Consider the following 18,427-nt stretch of genomic DNA (forward strand, 5'->3'; position numbering starts at 1 on the left):
CCAACTATAGGTATTCACCTACTTGGGGACATTGAGAGAGTGGAATACAAGTGCATGGATGGACCTATGTCAGTGTTTCCCAACCAGTGTGTCTCCAGCTGTTGCAAAACTACAACTCCCAGCATGCCCGGACAGCCAAAGGCTGTCCGGGCATGCTGGGAGTTGTAGTTTTGCAACAGCTGGAGGCACACTGTTTGTTCCTTCCTACTGATAATCCCTTTTCCTTTTCTCTATGAGGATTTACAGACTACTGGCACTCCATTATAGTAAAGAGGCAGAAGCGACTGCTTCAGTATCTTCAATAAATCCCACACAATATACAACCTGTGCAGCCATTGTTCCTTGGACTGACAAGATTAAAATACTACTTCTGTCAAAATTGTTGGGGGCGACCCCAACATATCCCCCCACTATACAGCGACACATTCTACCGAGATTATTCATGTAAAGAACTGTGAGGGATTGTTCCTACTTGTGGCCAGCAGGTGTCACTGTTGTACAAGTATCTACAAGTGATTCTTCAATTCCAACCTATTGCTTCCTACACTGTAGAGGTCGGCATAATATGGGGTCTTGCGTGGTTAATGGGATATTCCAGTTAAAAGTAATCATCCACTATATATATATATATATATATATATATATATATAGTACAAACCAACAACTAAAAAGGATTCCTGGGAATGCTGGGAGCTGTAGTTTTGCAACAGCTGGAGGCACCCTGGTTGAGAAAGCCTGGGCTATGGGGACCCCACAAGTAGGAACTATTTCAATCAGATATATATGCCATATATTCAAACCTATCCTAATATTACCCAAAAATGGGGTTAATTCAGTTCCTTAAATTTCAGAACTCTATTAAAGAAGCACAGGGATTATTTATTTTTTTATGTTCTGATTACATAGTGCAGGATAGGCTATTTTTAGAGAATAATGTAGAGGATTGTGAATGCCTTTTGCTCTTTTTGCTGATGTGGCAGCCATGAGATTAGCTCCATTTTGGTTTGCAAATGCAAATTGATGTAGGTTCTGTGATGCCGCCTACATTTCCCATGAATCCTCTGGCTGAGGGTCAGGTGTTTAATCACTACAGCTGGTCATCTAATTAGTCTGCTGGAGTTCACCCTGGAGTTCCCAACCAGGGTGAATCTAGCTGTTGCAGAACTACAACTCCAAGCATGCCCGGACAGCCAACTGCTGCTAGTAGTTGTACTTTTGCCAACAGCTGGTTGAGAAACACTGAATTAGACTCATAAGTGGGTTGTCAGTTCACACTACATGCAGTTTCCATGTGTATTGCCATGAGGCAAAAGTGGAAAGAAAAATGCAATTTGTGAACACAGACTCTGGGGAGGTATATAACTACTATTCATCCTGATCTTTTAGAGATAGCTGCAGCAGTATACAGATAGAGCTGGAGGGGAGGTGTATAACTACTATTTATCCTGATCCCATAGAGATAGCAGCAGCAATATACAGATAGAGCTGGAGGGGAGGTGTATAACTACCATATATCCTGATCCCATAGAGATAGCAGCAGTATACAGATAGAGCTGGAGGGGAGGTGAATAACTACTATACATCCTAATCCCATAGAGATATCAGCAGCAATATACAGATAGAGCTGGAGGGGAGGTGAATAACTACTATATATCCTGATCCCATAGAGATAGCAGCAGCAATATACAGATAGAGCTGGAGGGGAGGTGTATAACTACCATATATCCTGATCCCATAGAGATAGCAGCAGTATACAGATAGAGCTGGAGGGGAGGTGAATAACTACTATATAATCTGATCCCATAGAGATAGCAGCAGCAGTATACAGATAGAGCCGGAGGGGAGATGTATAACTACTATATATCCTGATCCCATAGAGATAGCCGCAGCAGTATACAGATAGAGCTGGAGGGGAGGTGAATAACTACTATATATCCTGATCCCATAGAGATGGCAGCAGCAGTATACACATAGAGCTGGAGGGGAGGTGTATAACTAATATATCATCTGATCCCATAGAGATAGCAGCAGTATACAGACAGAACTGGAGGGGAGGTGTATAACTACTATATATCCTGATCCAATAGAGCTAGCAGCAGTATACAGATAGAGCCGGAGGGGAGATGTATAACTACTATACATCCTGATCCCACAGAGATAGTAGATGGAGCTGCGAGCAAAAGGATCTGGGAAGTGATGACATTTTGGAGTTTACAGAAAGGAAGTCAGGATGCAGAATTGGCAAAAAAAAAACTTAAAAAAACAAAAAAACAGTTTCTTTAAATTTTTATATTTGAAAAGGAAAAAAAATTAAATAAAAAAAAGGGTAAGTGCAGCTATTCAGCCCATATTGAGAGGGGACCATCTGCAGGCAGAGCGTTCTGCTGTTTTACTGTGATTTGTGGCGGAAACCCAGTAGCAAGTGGCAGCGTCACCACAGAGGAAATGAGGCGGTACACGGTTATTATTTAAAAACGAAGGGTCAATGTAATAGAAGTCAGGCTGGGCCCTGAGACACTCTTTGTATTTGTTCTTTTCTGGAGCAAATTCTAAAACATAGAACAGACGGGAAGTGAAATTCCGCAGTCTATTGAGACGTTCTAGTGATCTGTGACATTGTGCTGATCTCCGGAGGCGGGCGTCATGTTTTACCTCTTTAATCCCTTTAAACTCATCTGGGCAGAGAGATCAGCGACGTTCCTGGCAGACATGAGCTGCGTTCATCCTTTCCTCGCTAATCGCACGGGTCAACGCACAAAAGGTGTCGCCGCCGCTGCAGAACCTCTTCACAGGATCTCCTGAGGCCCCTAACAAGCGGGGCAGTACCATGATGGACAATGGATGAGTAAGGCCTTGTTCAATTGGCGGAATTTCCGAAAATTCTAAGAAAAATTCAGCTCGGAAATTCAGTTGCAGCAAAGTCCCATTATTTTCAATGGAATTCTCCTGCGCCGCGCACATACGGCGGAATTTCCTAAAACATCTGGCGTAGAAATTCAAATTTCGGCATTGTCGTCTTTGAAGACAGCGCATTTCCAAACGGTTCTAGCGTCAATTGAGAAGTTGGCGGACATTGCAAACATTATGCCATGGGGGATCATTAGATGGGGGATCATTAGAATTATTATTGTGCTTCTATGCCAGTGTTACCAAACCAGGGTGCCTCCAGCTGTTGCAAAACTACAATTCCCAGCATGCCCGGACAGCCGAAGGCTGTCCGGGCATGCTGGGAGTTGTAGTTTTGCTATAGCTGGAGGCACCCTAGTTGGGAAACCCTGTTCTATACATGGCTGTACATACATTATACTGTAGAGGGGACACAGACCGAGAACAGGACGGGTGCATAAGAGGGATAGGACAATAGCGCCCGGCTCAAGAGATGGGGAAAGAAGAGTTAAAGGGGTAAAGGGGTACTCTGGTGGGAAAAAAAAATAAAATTTTATCAACTGATGCCAGAAAGTTATACAGATATGTAAATTATTTAAAAAAAAAAAAAAAAACGTTATCCTTCCAGTACTTATTAGCGGCTGTATACTACAGAGGAAATTATTTTCTTTTTGGATTTCTTTCCTGTCAAGACCACAGTGCTCTCTGCTGACACCTCTGTCCATGTCAGCAACGACGGTCCAGAGAAGAAAATCCCCATAGCAAACCTATTCTGCTCTGGACAGTTCCTAAAATGGACAGAGATGTCAGCAAAGAGCACTGTGGTCGTGACAAAAAATTAATCCCAAAAGAAAAGAATTTCCTCTGTAATATACAGCCGCTAATAAGTACTAAGGAAGGGTAAAGATTTTTTTTATAGAAGTGATTTACAAATCTGTTTAACTTTCTGGCACCGGATGATTAAAAAAAAAAAAAAAATTTAAAAAAAATTTGTTTTCCACCGGAGTACCCCTTTAATAAGGAAAATATATTATTAGAGTTTAAAGGGGTATTCCAGGCAAAAACTTTTTTTTATATATATATCAACTGGCTCCGGAAAGTTAAACAGATTTGTAAATTGCTTCTATTAAAAAATCTTAATCCTTCCAATAGTTATTAGCTTCTGAAGTTTTCTGACTAACTGCTCAATGATGATGTCACGTCCCGGGAGCTGTGCATGATGGGAGAATATCCCCATAGGAACTGCACAGCTCCCGGGACGTGAGTCATCAGAAAGCAGTTAGACAGAAAACAGCAACTCAACTTCAGAAGCTAATAACTATTGGAAGGATTAAGATTTTTTAATAGAAGTAATTTACAAATCTGTTTAACTTTCCAGAGCCAGTTGATATAAAAAAAAAAGTTTTTGCCTGGAATACCCCTTTAATGTCTCCCATCTATATACTCCATTGTTGATTGACTATTGTAACATGGTAAGCGTGGATGAGACTGGTTTAGACGGAACAAAGAGTTCTGAAAGACAAGAGCAGCATGAGAGAAGTCTTTATACAGCCAACGGCTGTCCGGGCATGCTGGGAATTGTAGTTTTGCAACAGCTGGAGGTTCACAGTTTGGAGAGAACTGCATTAGGGGATCCCGCTGACTGTTCACTTCTTGCCTAATATATCCCAAACCCTGACCTGCGCCATTGTCACAAGATAAAAGTTCTTCATGTCACAGTGGTTTCATTTTAAGGCTGTAAATTGGTGCACTACATCTACAAGCATGGCGTATCACAGCTTCCTGCCCATGGGCTGACATTGCCTCATCCGGGAATACTCAGCCATTCTTACTGAAACAGACAGCAAGGAGATGGCCGTTTAGGGTATGTTCACACTGAGGTATTAACAAGGAATATACCTGCTTAAAGGGGTACTCGTCTGGAAAACTTTTATTTATTTATTTGTTTATTTTAAATCAACTGGTGCCAGAAAGTTAAACAGATTTGTAAATTACTTCTATTAAAAAATCTTAATCCTTCCAGTACTTATCAGCCGCTATATGCTCCACAGGAAGTTCTTTTCTTTTTGAATTTCCTTTCTTTCTGTCTGACCACAGTGCTCTCTGCTGACACCTCTGTCCATTTTAGGAACTGTGCAGAGTAGGAGCAAATCCCCATAGAAAACCTATTCTACTGTGGACAGTTCCTAAAATGTGTCAGCAGAGAGCACTGTGGTCAGACAGAAAAGATCTACACGACTTCCTCTGTAGTATTCAGCAGCTAATAAGTACTGGAAAGATTAAGATTTTTTTTTAATAGAAGTCATTTACAAATCTGTTTAACTTTCTGGCAACAGTTGATTTTTTTTTTTTTTTATGTTTTCCAGTGGAGTGCCCCTTTAAAGAAGAAGTATCACGGACAAAAAAGTATCCGCTATCCGCAGGATTGCGGGGGTGTTTGAGCGCTAAGGCTCCACAGCGGCGCGTACCAACCACCGCCCGAAGTGGTGGCAGCCACACCCCCTCTATATTGCTCTATGGGACAGTCGAAGATTCTCTCATAGAGCTATATGGAGGGGAGTGGCGCCCCCCCCCCCCCCTCCCCTTTGGGCGGGGTCATGACATGCCGCTGTGTAAGAGAGCCGAGGCGTCCACAATACTTCTCCTTTAATTTTGTGCCAGTACCCAGGTCCAATTCCGCCTTGAATGAAAGTTCCTTTGACTCTAATGGTCTTTCCTCCGCTTTGTTCACACTGAGAAATTTCTGCAGATAAAATCCTGACACAAAACTCTATTCATGCAGCATGTTCATTTTTCTGGCGGAATCCGCAGGTATTGTCGCAGAATTAAAATTTTCACGCAAATCACACCCCAAAGTGGCTGAACTTCCTCCACAGCATTTCCTGATCCTCCTCCAAATTCCCTACCATTTCCAGGCCAAGCAGAAGATGGCAGAATTTCCTGACTGAAAGGACTCGTCGTCAATGTCTCAGTGTGAATAAGACTAAATGTGCGGAATTTCTGCACAGAAAACATGTGCGGACATTCCAAACATTTGCCCGATCCAGCGGGCACTAGGACCACCTGGAAACGTTCTGTCTCATAGACGGCAATGCATTTGCTTGCAGACTCTGCAGAAAGAATGGACTTGTCTACGCAGGTGCCGGAATCAGAATTTATGTATCTGGCGAGGAAATTCTGCTATGTGAACAGTGCAGCAGAATCCCATTGAAATCAATTCTGCAGCGGAATGTCCGTGCAGAATAGTCCGTGCGGACATTTCCTAATAAAAAGATGCTTGAACTTTCTCAGGAGGTTATTTAGGGTTCACAAAGTTAAAGGGGTACTACACTGGAAAACTTTTTTTTTTTAAATGAAATGGTGGCAGAAAGTTAAACAGATTTGTAAATTACTTCTATTTAAAAATCTCAATCCTTTCAGTACTTATTAGCAGCTGTATGCTACAGAGGAAATTCTTTTCTTTTTGAATTTCTTTTTTGTCTTGTCCACAGTGCTCTCTGCTGACACCTCTGTCCGTGTCAGGAACTGTCCAGAGCAGGAGAAAATCCCCATAGCAAACCTATACTGCTCTGGACAGTTACTGACACGAACAGAGGTGTCGACAGAGAGCACTGTGGACAAGACAAAAAAGAAACTCAAAAAGAAAAGAATTTCCTCTGTAGCATACAGCTGCTAAAAAGTACTGGAAGGGTAAAGTTTTTTTTTTTAAATAGAAGTAATTTACAAATCTGTTTCACTTTCTGGCACCAGTTGATTTAAAAAAAAAATGGTTTTCCATCAGATTACCCCTTTAAAGCACCTAAGAAAAAGTCTACGGAAAAAAAAAAAGAGAACTGTACGGTTTTCACTTCTCCAAAATGCATTTTCCATGCTGAGAAAATAAAATCCCGTGTGATAGTAACTAAACTACGTTTTTTTGGGGGGTTAATTTTCCTCACGATGCTTCATATTTTTTTGCACAAATACAGAAGTCTAAAACTACACCCGGGAAAAAGAAATATATGAAAAAAAGGTGCATTCCTAAGAAAGCACCCAACATCTGCTGGTACAAGCACCGAAAGTAATAGGGACACAAAATAGCTCAACGCTCAATGGAAATGAGAGAAAACTGAAGGCGACTACTCCCCGGATCACTGTCTGATGTACCCACTTTATTAGAGTATATAGATGTGGGGTGTGGAACTGCAACGAGGCCCCATAAACTTCAAAGTAGTTCATCTGCCACAGCATACACAGGCCACGGACAGCAGCCACGTTTATTCTGATCCTACACCATATTCATACTCTTATCCACCTTGGGAAAGAAGAATCAGTGTTTGTGTGCTCCTGCATTCTTCCCAGCAGATGATAGGCTCCAGGGTCATTGTGCCTAAGGGTAGGATCACACTTCACGCATCAGCAGAGGATGCGCTGATGACCCCTCCCCAGAGGATGTGCTGACGACCCCTCCCCAGAGGATGCGCTGACGACCCCTCCCCAGAGGATGCGCTGACGACACCATCCCCAGAGGATGCGCTGACGACCCCTCCCCAGAGGATGCGCTGACGACCCCTCCCCCAGAGGATGCGCTGACGACCCCTCCCCCAGAGGATGCGCTGACGACCCCTCCCCAGAGGATGCGCTGACGACCCCTCCCCCAGAGGATGCGCTGACGACCCCTCCCCAGAGGATGCGCTGACGACCCCTCCCCAGAGGATGCGCTGACGACACCCTCCCCAGAGGATGCGCTGACGACACCCTCCCCAGAGGATGCGCTGACGACACCCTCCCCAGAGGATGCGCTGACGACACCCTCCCCAGAGGATGCGCTGACGACACCCTCCCCAGAGGATGCGCTGACGACACCCTCCCCAGAGGATGCGCTGACGACACCCTCCCCAGAGGATGCGCTGACGACACCCTCCCCAGAGGATGCGCTGACGACACCATCCCCAGAGGATGCGCTGACGACACCATCCCCAGAGGATGCGCTGACGACACCATCCCTAGAGGATGCGCTGACGACACCATCCCTAGAGGATGCGCTGACGACACCATCCCTAGAGGATGCGCTGACGACACCATCCCTAGAGGATGCGCTGACGACACCATCCCTAGAGGATGCGCTGACGACACCATCCCTAGAGGATGCGCTGACGACACCATCCCTAGAGGATGCGCTGACGACACCATCCCTAGAGGATGCGCTGACGACACCATCCCTAGAGGATGCGCTGACGACACCATCCCTAGAGGATGCGCTGACGACACCATCCCTAGAGGATGCGCTGACGACACCATCCCTAGAGGATGCGCTGACGACACCATCCCTAGAGGATGCGCTGACGACACCATCCCTAGAGGATGCGCTGACGACACCATCCCTAGAGGATGCGCTGACGACACCATCCCTAGAGGATGCGCTGATGACACCATCCCTAGAGGATGCGCTGACGACACCATCCCTAGAGGATGCGCTGATGACACCATCCCTAGAGGATGCGCTGATGACACCATCCCTAGAGGATATCTTCTGCTGTGCCTGCACACGCTAGGGACAGTCATCAGTACATCTGCAGTGTCAAATATGATGCGGATGCGCTACGTGTGACCCTACCCTAAGGGAAACCGGAAGCTGAAACTAATAGGGACAAAAGTGAAAACATTTGTATCCCAGAGCAATGAAGGAACATGTATAAAAAACATGGGTGTAGTAAAGGCTGTAAACATAAGGATGGGGTATATAAATACCTCCTAATTTTACTCCTACAGCATTCTATTAATGGACCACATCAAAGAGTCAGCTGACCACAGCTATGAACTTCAAAGCCTACAAACAACAATACCGCAGCAGACCAAATATCTTAATCAAAAATATGCATATGATGTATACCCTCCGGGTATATCTGCAGCCTAAATACACTTAACCCCAATCCACAGGATAGGGGATAAGTGTCTGATTGCGGGGGGTCCAAACACTGGGACCACCCGCAATCTCCTGCACAGGGTCCTGGCTCTGCCGTTGCTCTCCCTTGTAGAAGGCGTGCCGGCCGCAGCATGAAACTGCAGACGACACGCCTCTTCCATGTAGTTCTATGGGAGAGGCGGGAGAGGCATGGAGCTGTATGGGGAGGGGGCGTGGAGGGGGTTTACCGTGGGGGGTCCCAGCGTTCGGACACTTATCCCTTATCCTGTGGATAGGGGATAAGTGTATTTAGGCTGCAGATGTCCTTTAAATTCAGTATATACTTTCTATTACTAATTTTGCAGCCACTAGAGACGTCCATTTTCAGTTGCTGTCATCTCTGTTTTTGTGATTTATTTTAAGTATGTATTTTTGTGTGTTGGTAACCAATAAAGATGGCCTATTTTTGATTAAATGAAGGAACACGGCCTGGTCTGATGGATCCAGATCTCTGTGGCGCCATACTCATAAGTCAGAATTTGGCGCAATAAGCATGAAACAAATAACCCCTTCCTGTCAGGTATGAACAGTTCAAACTGGTGGAGGAGGTCCAATGGTGTGAGGAATGTGTTCTAGGCTCACCCTGGCTCCTCTGATAACTGTAGATGGACAATAAGCCTTATCTGAGCATTGTGGCCGACCAAGGTCATCCCTTCATCGCAGCCGTTTCCTCCTATGGCAGAAGGAGACTGTCAACAGGACATCGGACCAGACATAAGGGTCACATAGTCTTTGACTGGCTTAAAGGGGTTGTCCAGGAAAAACTTTTTATATATATATCTCAACTGGCTCCAGAAAGTTAAACAGATTTGTAAATTACTTCTATTAAAAAATCTTAATCCTTTCAGTACTTATGAGCTTCTGAAGTTAAGGTTGTTCTTTTCTGTCTAAGTGCTCTCTGATGACACCTGTATCGGGAACCGCCCAGTTTAGAAGAGGTTTGCTATGGGAATTTGCTTCTAAACTGGGCGGCTCCCGAGACACGTGTCATCAGAGAGCACTTAGACAGAAAAGAACAACCTTAACTTCAGAAGCTCATAAGTACTTAAAGGATTAAGATTTTTTTAATAGAAGTCATTTACAAATCTGTTTAACTTTCTGGAGCCAGTTGATATATAAACATTTTTTTTTTTCCTGATATACCTCTTTAAGGAACATGACAGCAAGTTTTCCTTCCTTTCCCGACCTTAACAGTCCCCAGAAGTTCGTCCTATAGAGCATTATATTCATTGCGGACCCATGGTTAGCTATAACCTCGTTCATAAATGCACTCTCAGCTCAACTGGACATGCATGACCTTTCAGAAGATCCTTTAACCTCCCCTTGATATTTATATTTACACGTACGGTAACCTGCGCATATTTGACGCTGCAGAGTTCAACGTAAACTAACTGAACACAGCATAAAATATGCGCAGGATATTATATGTGTGAATACACCCTTAAAGGGGTACTCCGCTGCTCAGCTTTTGGAACAAACTGTCCCGAATGCTCAAGACGGAAGCTCGTGACGTCATAGCCCGCCCCCTTATGACGTCACACCGGCCCCCTCAATGCAAGTCTATGGGAGGGGGCGTGACAGCGTCACACCCCCTCCCATAGACTTGCATTGAGGGGGCGGGGCGGGACTGCATGAGGGGGCAGGGCTATGGTGTCACGAGCCACCGGCTCCAGCGTTCGGAACAGTTTGTTCCAAACGCCGAGCAGAGGAGTACCCCTTTAACAGACAGATGCCACAGCTCTCTGTTATTCCAAATTTTGACACGCCAGGTCGTTATGTTATTGAACAATTGGCGATTAAGCAGGGCCAACTTTGAGGGCAAATAGGCAGAAAAGGACCTGCAACAAACAAATAGTTAAAAAATAAGACAGGCAAAAACACTTTTTAACATTAAAGGGGTACTCCGCCGCTCAGTGTTTGGAACAAACTGTTCCGAACGCTGGAGCCGGGAGCTCGTGACGTCATAGCCACGTCCCCTCATGACGTCCCGCTCCCTCAATGCAAGTCTATGGGAGGGGCCTGACGGCTGTCACGCCCCCTCCCATAATCTTGCATTTAGGGGGCGGGGCTATGACGTCACGAGCTCCCGGCTCTTGCGTTCGGAACAGTTTGTTCCAAACGCTGAGCGGCGGAGTACCCCGTTAATGTTAAAAAGTGACTGAACACAGCATGAAATATGCGCAGGATATTATACGTGTGAATTACACCCTTAAAGGGGTACTCTCCGCTGCTCAGCTTTTGGAATAAACTGTTCGGAATGCTCAAGACGGGAGCTCGTGACGTCCTAGCCCCGCCCCTTATGAAGTCACACCCGCCCCCCTCAATGCAAGTCTATGGGACTTGCATTGAGGGGGCGGGCGTGACGGCATGAGGAAGCGGGGCTATGATGTCACGAGATCCCGGCGCCAGCGTTCAGAACAGTTTGTTCCAAACGCATAGCAGCGGAGAGTACCCCTTTAAGGGTGTATTCACACGTATAATATCCTGCGCATATTTCATGCTGTGTTCAGTCACTTTTTAACATTAAAGGGGTACCCTTTAAGTGCGGTATCTGCAGCAGGTGGGGTGACATCACTAGTTTCAGCCCAGGAGATGCAGCAGGAAGCAGATGGGTTAAGCAGCTTCTGAGTATTCCCCACAAGTGTCATATATAAATATAACCACCCCCGGATACTATTCTATTTGCATTTAAAACACAAGGAGTGGGATCTGCAGCTAGCCGCAGCGAGGGGGATGGTCTTATCGAGTTTAGCGGCTGCACAGAGAAATTAATCTGAAGAAACGGAGTCGCGAGCGCAATGGAATTTGCAGAGTGAACCATGAATATTTCACAATGCCGGAACAGAGAAGAAAATATGGGGGAGGGGGGGTCCAATCCCAATAGCATTATCCCCTCTCTTTAACCTCAGATTGAAATGCATAAACAATTGTTCCAGCTAAGAAAGAGTTAAAAAGGATTGTAAACCGGGATGGGGGCGGCTGTATATGCGGCAGGCAGTCATCAGTATACGGCTCTGCTCATGGAGTTCTAGGGTAAAAATGCAGAGCGCCATTGTCCGGATATCAGCACTGCCATCTGTATCTATGGAGCCGAGTCCTGAATGTTGGTCCGAAACAGTAGAGGGGAACAGGTTACTGCAGCAGAGCAGAGTTTGTCAGACCATTTTCACCTTAAGGACCCAAGCATATTTTGCTAACCTGACCAATGTCACTTTAAGCAAATTGGTCCATAAGTCCCAGGACTTCAGGAGTTAAGGGGTTAAACTATCACATCAACAACAATTGGAGCTCTGCTACATCTGTAGGTCACATCTTTCTACTGTGTTGATCCAAAATAGTCACCCTGCATGTTAAATACCAAACAGATCCTCATAAATGGAAAACACTTAAAGGGGTACTCCGGCTCTGAGACATCTTATCCCCTATCCAAAGGATAGGGGATAAGATGTCTCACTGCGGGGGTCCTGCTGCTGGGGATCGCTGCAATCTTGTATTCGCCACCCACCTTTTTGAGCTGAATGCCGCAGTGCCAGCTCACAAACAGCAGGGTGGCGACCACGGGGCCAGAGCATCGTGACGTCACGACTCCGTCCCTGTGTGACGTCACCCCCCCCCCCGCCCCTGCTATGCAAGCAGCCGTCACGCCATCTCCCATAGACTTGCATAGCAGGGGCGGCGGGGGGTGACGTCACACAGCGGTGGAGTCGTGATGTCACAATACTCCGGCCCCGTGGTTGCGGGGGTCCCCAGCGGCGTGATCCCCCGCGGTGTGACATCTTATCCCTATGACGTCACAAGCTCCCGTCACCGGCTCCAGAGTTCGGAACAGTTTGTTCCAAACTCCGAGCAGCAGAGTACCCCTTTAAGACACATGCACCAACCTTCAGACTAAACGCAGCTTACCTGTTACCGAGCCGTCTCCCCCGCAGTGTTTTCAGCACCTTGGCCATTGTGACTAGGATTGTCACCGCTCCCTGGTCTCACTTTGCGCTCTCCAGTTTATTAGGTGAGCGACAATTTAAGGCGATTTGACTCCCAGAGCAACCCAAATGCTGGAATACTCTCTCCAGCGGGTTGTTAGAAAACACAAGGACAGCAGTGGTGTCTCCAGCTGTTGCCAAATGAGAAATAAAATCCAGCATGACAATACTAGCTCGTTTGGCATGTCCTAATGGTATGTAATCTCTATTAATATATTGATCTTTTTTTAATAATAATATAATGATATATTAGAAGATCTGATCAGGTCCCACAACCCTGCTTGGAGCTTGATTCTGCTTATTCGAATCTACTTTACTTTATTAAAGGGGTACTCCGGTGGAAAACTTTTTTTTTTATCAACTGGTGACAAAAAGTTAAACAGATTTGTAAATGACTTCTATTAAAAAATCTTAATCCCTCCAGTACTTATTAGCTGCTGAATACTACAGAGGAAATAACACAGAGCTCTCTGCTGACATCACTATTGGCATGCCGCCAATAGCACAGCCACACACCCCAGGACGCACCAACTTGATTGTTTTGTGGACCTGAGGAAGGCACGTGCCTGCGCCGAAACGCGTTGTCCGAACTCTTAATAAATATCGTCCTGTGCTATCGTGGCGTTCCGAGTCCCGTCATTTCCAGCAAAAGCGCTCCACCCAATTCCCTCCACTTCTACTTTTCTGTACCCCTGTGGATACGGAAATAGGGAAAGTGAGCTGCACACTACACATATCCTACCCACCGCGCTACCCTCACAGGGTCTCGCTTGTTCCATTGGACTACTCCAACGCATCAGGTGTGACGCCCAGTACTAGACGGTGGGTTCCGTTCGCTTCTTTCTATAACCAGCACTCCAGAGAGTGCCCCTTTTTTTCCCTTTTTTCTTTGCATTATAATTCAATGGGACTCTGCTGTTGCGGAATTCAGCACGGACATTCTGCTGAGTTAACATAGCCTAAAGGGGGCATACTCTACGTCTCTGGGCATGCTGGGAGTTGTAGTTTGGCAAAAGTTGGAGGCACATCAGTTAGCAAACACTACTCTTGGGGAATTAATATGGCCGACAAAGTAGATATCACGTCCCGGAGAGGCATCTATCACAGACCATGCTCTGGTCGCCCCCCAAAAATCTCGCCGCGTTGTGCCATCCTGAACTCTTCCCCCTCCTCCTAATCCCAATTCTTGCACATCTTGGGCGATTCATTCTGTGCTTCGCAGGGATGATCCCCAGCTGTTCCCGCTCCCTTCTCATCTGCCGTCTTTGCGTTGCTCTGTACAATTAATTACTCTCTTTGGTCGGGGGAACAAATTACAAAAGACAGTGCTGCCGCCCGCAGCTCGTGCCTCCCCTCCATAAAAGCCTGTGCTTCTCCGTGTCCCCATCCTACCTCCCAAAAAAACAAAAAACAAAGACAAGCGCCACTGTTATCACCAAAACACAGGAGAGGACCAGGCACAATTCTCATTAGATCTGACTCAATTGAAAGCCCACAGCCCCGTCAGCTGCCGGATCGTCATAATCCCGGACTCTGAACGCTGCGCTATTTTTATTCCCCAATAGCCCGCTGGTGATTACACTCTGGCGGCGGCAGCGAGGGAACTCCCCTCCAAAACCCAGAGACCTCGCTGACCCCCTGCACATCGCTAATCATTCCATTTCTAATGCATTAAATATCTATGGCTCCTTCTGTCACGAAGACCTCAATGGATTCAAGTCTTAACCTTGAAAACCCATTTATTGTGCATCATTTTAGGGAATTCTGAATGGCCCTCTGTATCCCCTTCTATATGTTCAGGATCCTTATTTGGCTACAAAGAGCGTCTCTAGTTCTGGAGGACTCGTCCGCTCCTGCATCACACAGACCATCCCTTTAAAGGGGTACTCACGTGGAAAACTTTTTGTTTCAAATCAACTGGTGCCAGAAAGTTAAACAGATTTGTAAATCCCTTCTATTAAAAAAATCTTAATCCTTCCAGAACATTTTAGGGGCTGTATACTAAAGAGAAATCCAAAAAAGAAATGCATTTCCTCTGATGTCATGACCACAGTGCTCTCTGCTGACCTCTGCTGTCCATTTCAGGAACTGACCAGAGTAGGAGAAAATCCCCATAGCAAACATATGCTGCTCTGGACAGTTCCTAAAATGGACAGCAGAGGTCAGCAGAGAGCACTGTGGTCATGACATCAGAGGAAATGCATTTCTTTTTTGGATTTCTCTTTAGTATACAGCCCCTAAAAAGTACTGGAAGGATTAAGATTTTTTAATAGAAGTGATTTACAAATCTATTTAACTTTCCGGCACCATTTGATTTAATAAAAAAAAGATTTCTACGGAGTACCCCTTTAAATGGACGCTGTGTAATACTTCATGTCTCCTGTGGAGGCACTGCAGAGAAAATGAACGATTGCTGTCAGGCTGGCACACACATTACAGCTGATCGCTAAGTAGATCAGCTTAGGCTGCGTTCACATCACCATTTCTCCATCCGACTTGAGTAAACGATTTTTATAACTTAAAATCGTATGAAATCGTATATAAAGTCGGATCCATTGATCTCCATTAAAATAAAAAAAAATCGCATCCATTACACACATCCGATTTGATCCGCATCCGATTTCACACGATTTTTGTTCGGGTCTGAAATCGGGTTTGACCTGAACAAAAATCGTGTGAAATCGGATGCGGATCAAATCGGAGATGTGTAATGGATGCGATTTTTTTTTAATGGAGGTCAATGGATCCGACTTTATATATATATATATATACGATTTCATACGATTTTAAGCTATAAAAATCGCGTACTCAAAAATCGTGATGTGAACGCAGCCTTATTGTATCGTGGTGGTCTCCAAACTGTGAGCCTCCAGATGTTGCAAAACACTACAACTACAATTCCCACCATGTCTTGACAGCCGTTGGCTGGGAGTTGTAGTTTTCAAACTAGAGATGAGCGAACTTACAGTAAATTCGATTCGTCACGAACTTCTCGGCTCGGCAGTTGATGACTTATCCTGCATAAATTAGTTCAGCTTTCAGGTGCTCTGGTGGGCTGGAAAAGGTGGATACAGTCCTAGGAGACTCTTTCCTAGGACTGTATCCACCTTTTCCAGCCTACCGGAGCACCGGAAAGCTGAACTAATTTATGCAGGAAAAGTCATCAACTGCCGAGCCGAGAAGTTTGTGACGAATCAAATTTACTGTAAGTTCGCTCATCTATATTTCAAACATCTGGAGGTCCACTGTTTGGAGACCACTGTAATATAGGGGTATAAGGGTGTGTTCACACATTCAGGTTTTTCAATTGCAATGACAGAATGCAAAGTCAGGAAAGAGGACAAGTCTCAGTTAAATACTTTGTTTTTGGCTTTGCATTCAATAATTGTAAGAAAAACCTGAGTGTGAACATAGTTTAAAGGAATGTTCACACTACAGAATCTCCACACAGAATTGCGCTGGAAAATTCCGCAGCATGAATCTAACATGTTGGTGTGAAGGGGTTTTACGTTCACCCATTAAAACTGCTAAATATTTGCAGCAGGAAATCCTGCCGCGGAATCTCAGGATTTCAGACAAGCCGAAAGAATGAACATGTTCTGCGCAGGCGCCAAGTTCACACTGCTGGCAAATAGATAAAGCAGAACGGCAGAAACAGAAAAGCAAAACTGCACATGCTAAATATTTACGGAAAAAGGCAACAGGTCACATTCACATTTCTGCATCCCTCAAACATAGTGGTGAAACGGATGGACTAAAATCCTATTCTAAAAATTCTAATCAGATTTGTGTAAAAAAAAAAAAAAGTTTGTCAGACACATGGTTGGTTGTTTTCTCACAGTTTTAGATACATATGAGATAGATATAGATAGATGGATATGAGATAGATAGATATGAGATAGATAGATAGATATGAGATAGATATGAGATAGATATGAGATAGATATGAGATAGGTAGATAGATAGATAGATAGATAGATAGATAGATAGATAGATATGAGATAGATAGATAGATAGATAGATAGATAGATAGATATGAGATAGAGAGATAGATATGAGATAGATAGCTATGGGATAGATAGATATGAGATAGATATGAGATAGATAGATATGAGATAGATAGATATGAGATAGATAGATATGAGATAGATAGATATGAGATAGATAGATATGAGATAGATAGATATGAGATAGATAGATATGAGATAGATAGATATGAGATAGATAGATATGAGATAGATAGATATGAGATAGATAGATATGAGATAGATAGATATGAGATAGATAGATATGAGATAGATAGATATGAGATAGATAGATATGAGATAGATAGATATGAGATAGATAGATATGAGATAGATAGATATGAGATAGATAGATATGAGATGGATAGATATGAGATGGATAGATATGAGATGGATAGATATGAGATGGATAGATATGAGATGGATAGATATGAGATGGATAGATATGAGATGGATAGATATGAGATGGATAGATATGAGATGGATAGATATGAGATGGATAGATATGAGATGGATAGATAGATGTGAGATAGATAGATAGATATGAGATAGATAGATAGATATGAGATAGATAGATATATGTGAGATAGAGATAGATATGAGATAGATAGATAGATATGAGATAGATAGATATGAGATAGATAGATATGAGATGATAGATATGAGATAGATATGAGATAGATAGATATGAGATGATAGATATGAGATGGATAGATATGAGATAGATAGATATGAGATAGATATGAGATGGATAGATAGATAGATATGAGATAGATATGAGATGGATAGATATGAGATAGATAGATGGATAGATATGAGATAGATATGAGATGGATAGATATGAGATAGATAGATAGATAGATAGATATGAGATAGATATGAGATAGATAGATATGAGATGGATAGATATGAGATGGATAGATATGAGAGATAGATATGAGATAGATAGATATGAGATAGATAGATATGAGATAGATAGATAGATATGAGATAGATATGAGATAGATATGAGATAGATATGAGATAGATAGATATGAGATAGATATGAGATAGATATGAGATAGATATGAGATAGATATGAGATAGATAGATAGATAGATATGAGATAGATATGAGATGGATAGATATGAGATAGATAGATGGATAGATATGAGATAGATATGAGATGGATAGATATGAGATAGATAGATAGATAGATAGATATGAGATAGATATGAGATAGATAGATATGAGATGGATAGATATGAGAGATAGATATGAGATAGATAGATATGAGATAGATAGATATGAGATAGATAGATAGATATGAGATAGATAGATATGAGATAGATAGATAGATATGAGATAGATAGATATGAGATAGATAGATAGATAGATAGATATGAGATAGATATGAGATAGATATGAGATAGATATGAGATAGATATGAGATAGATATGAGATAGATATGAGATAGATAGATAGATAGATATGAGATATAGATAGATATGAGATATAGATAGATATGAGATAGATAGATAGATAGATATGAGATAGATAGATAGATAGATAGATATGAGATAGATATGAAATGAAAACTACACACCTTTCCC

At 43.6% G+C, this 18,427-nt stretch overlaps 1 protein-coding gene across 2 annotated transcripts in view; it reads right to left on the reverse strand.

Moving 5' to 3' along the window:
* The window catches only part of PRKCB (protein kinase C beta), a 262,417-nt gene that overhangs the window by 120,364 nt on the left and 123,626 nt on the right, over positions 1-18,427 (reverse strand). The gene's annotated exons all lie outside the window — the stretch shown is intronic.

This window comes from Hyla sarda, chromosome 8, assembly GCF_029499605.1.
Source record: "Hyla sarda isolate aHylSar1 chromosome 8, aHylSar1.hap1, whole genome shotgun sequence".
Taxonomy (NCBI): domain Eukaryota; kingdom Metazoa; phylum Chordata; class Amphibia; order Anura; family Hylidae; genus Hyla; species Hyla sarda.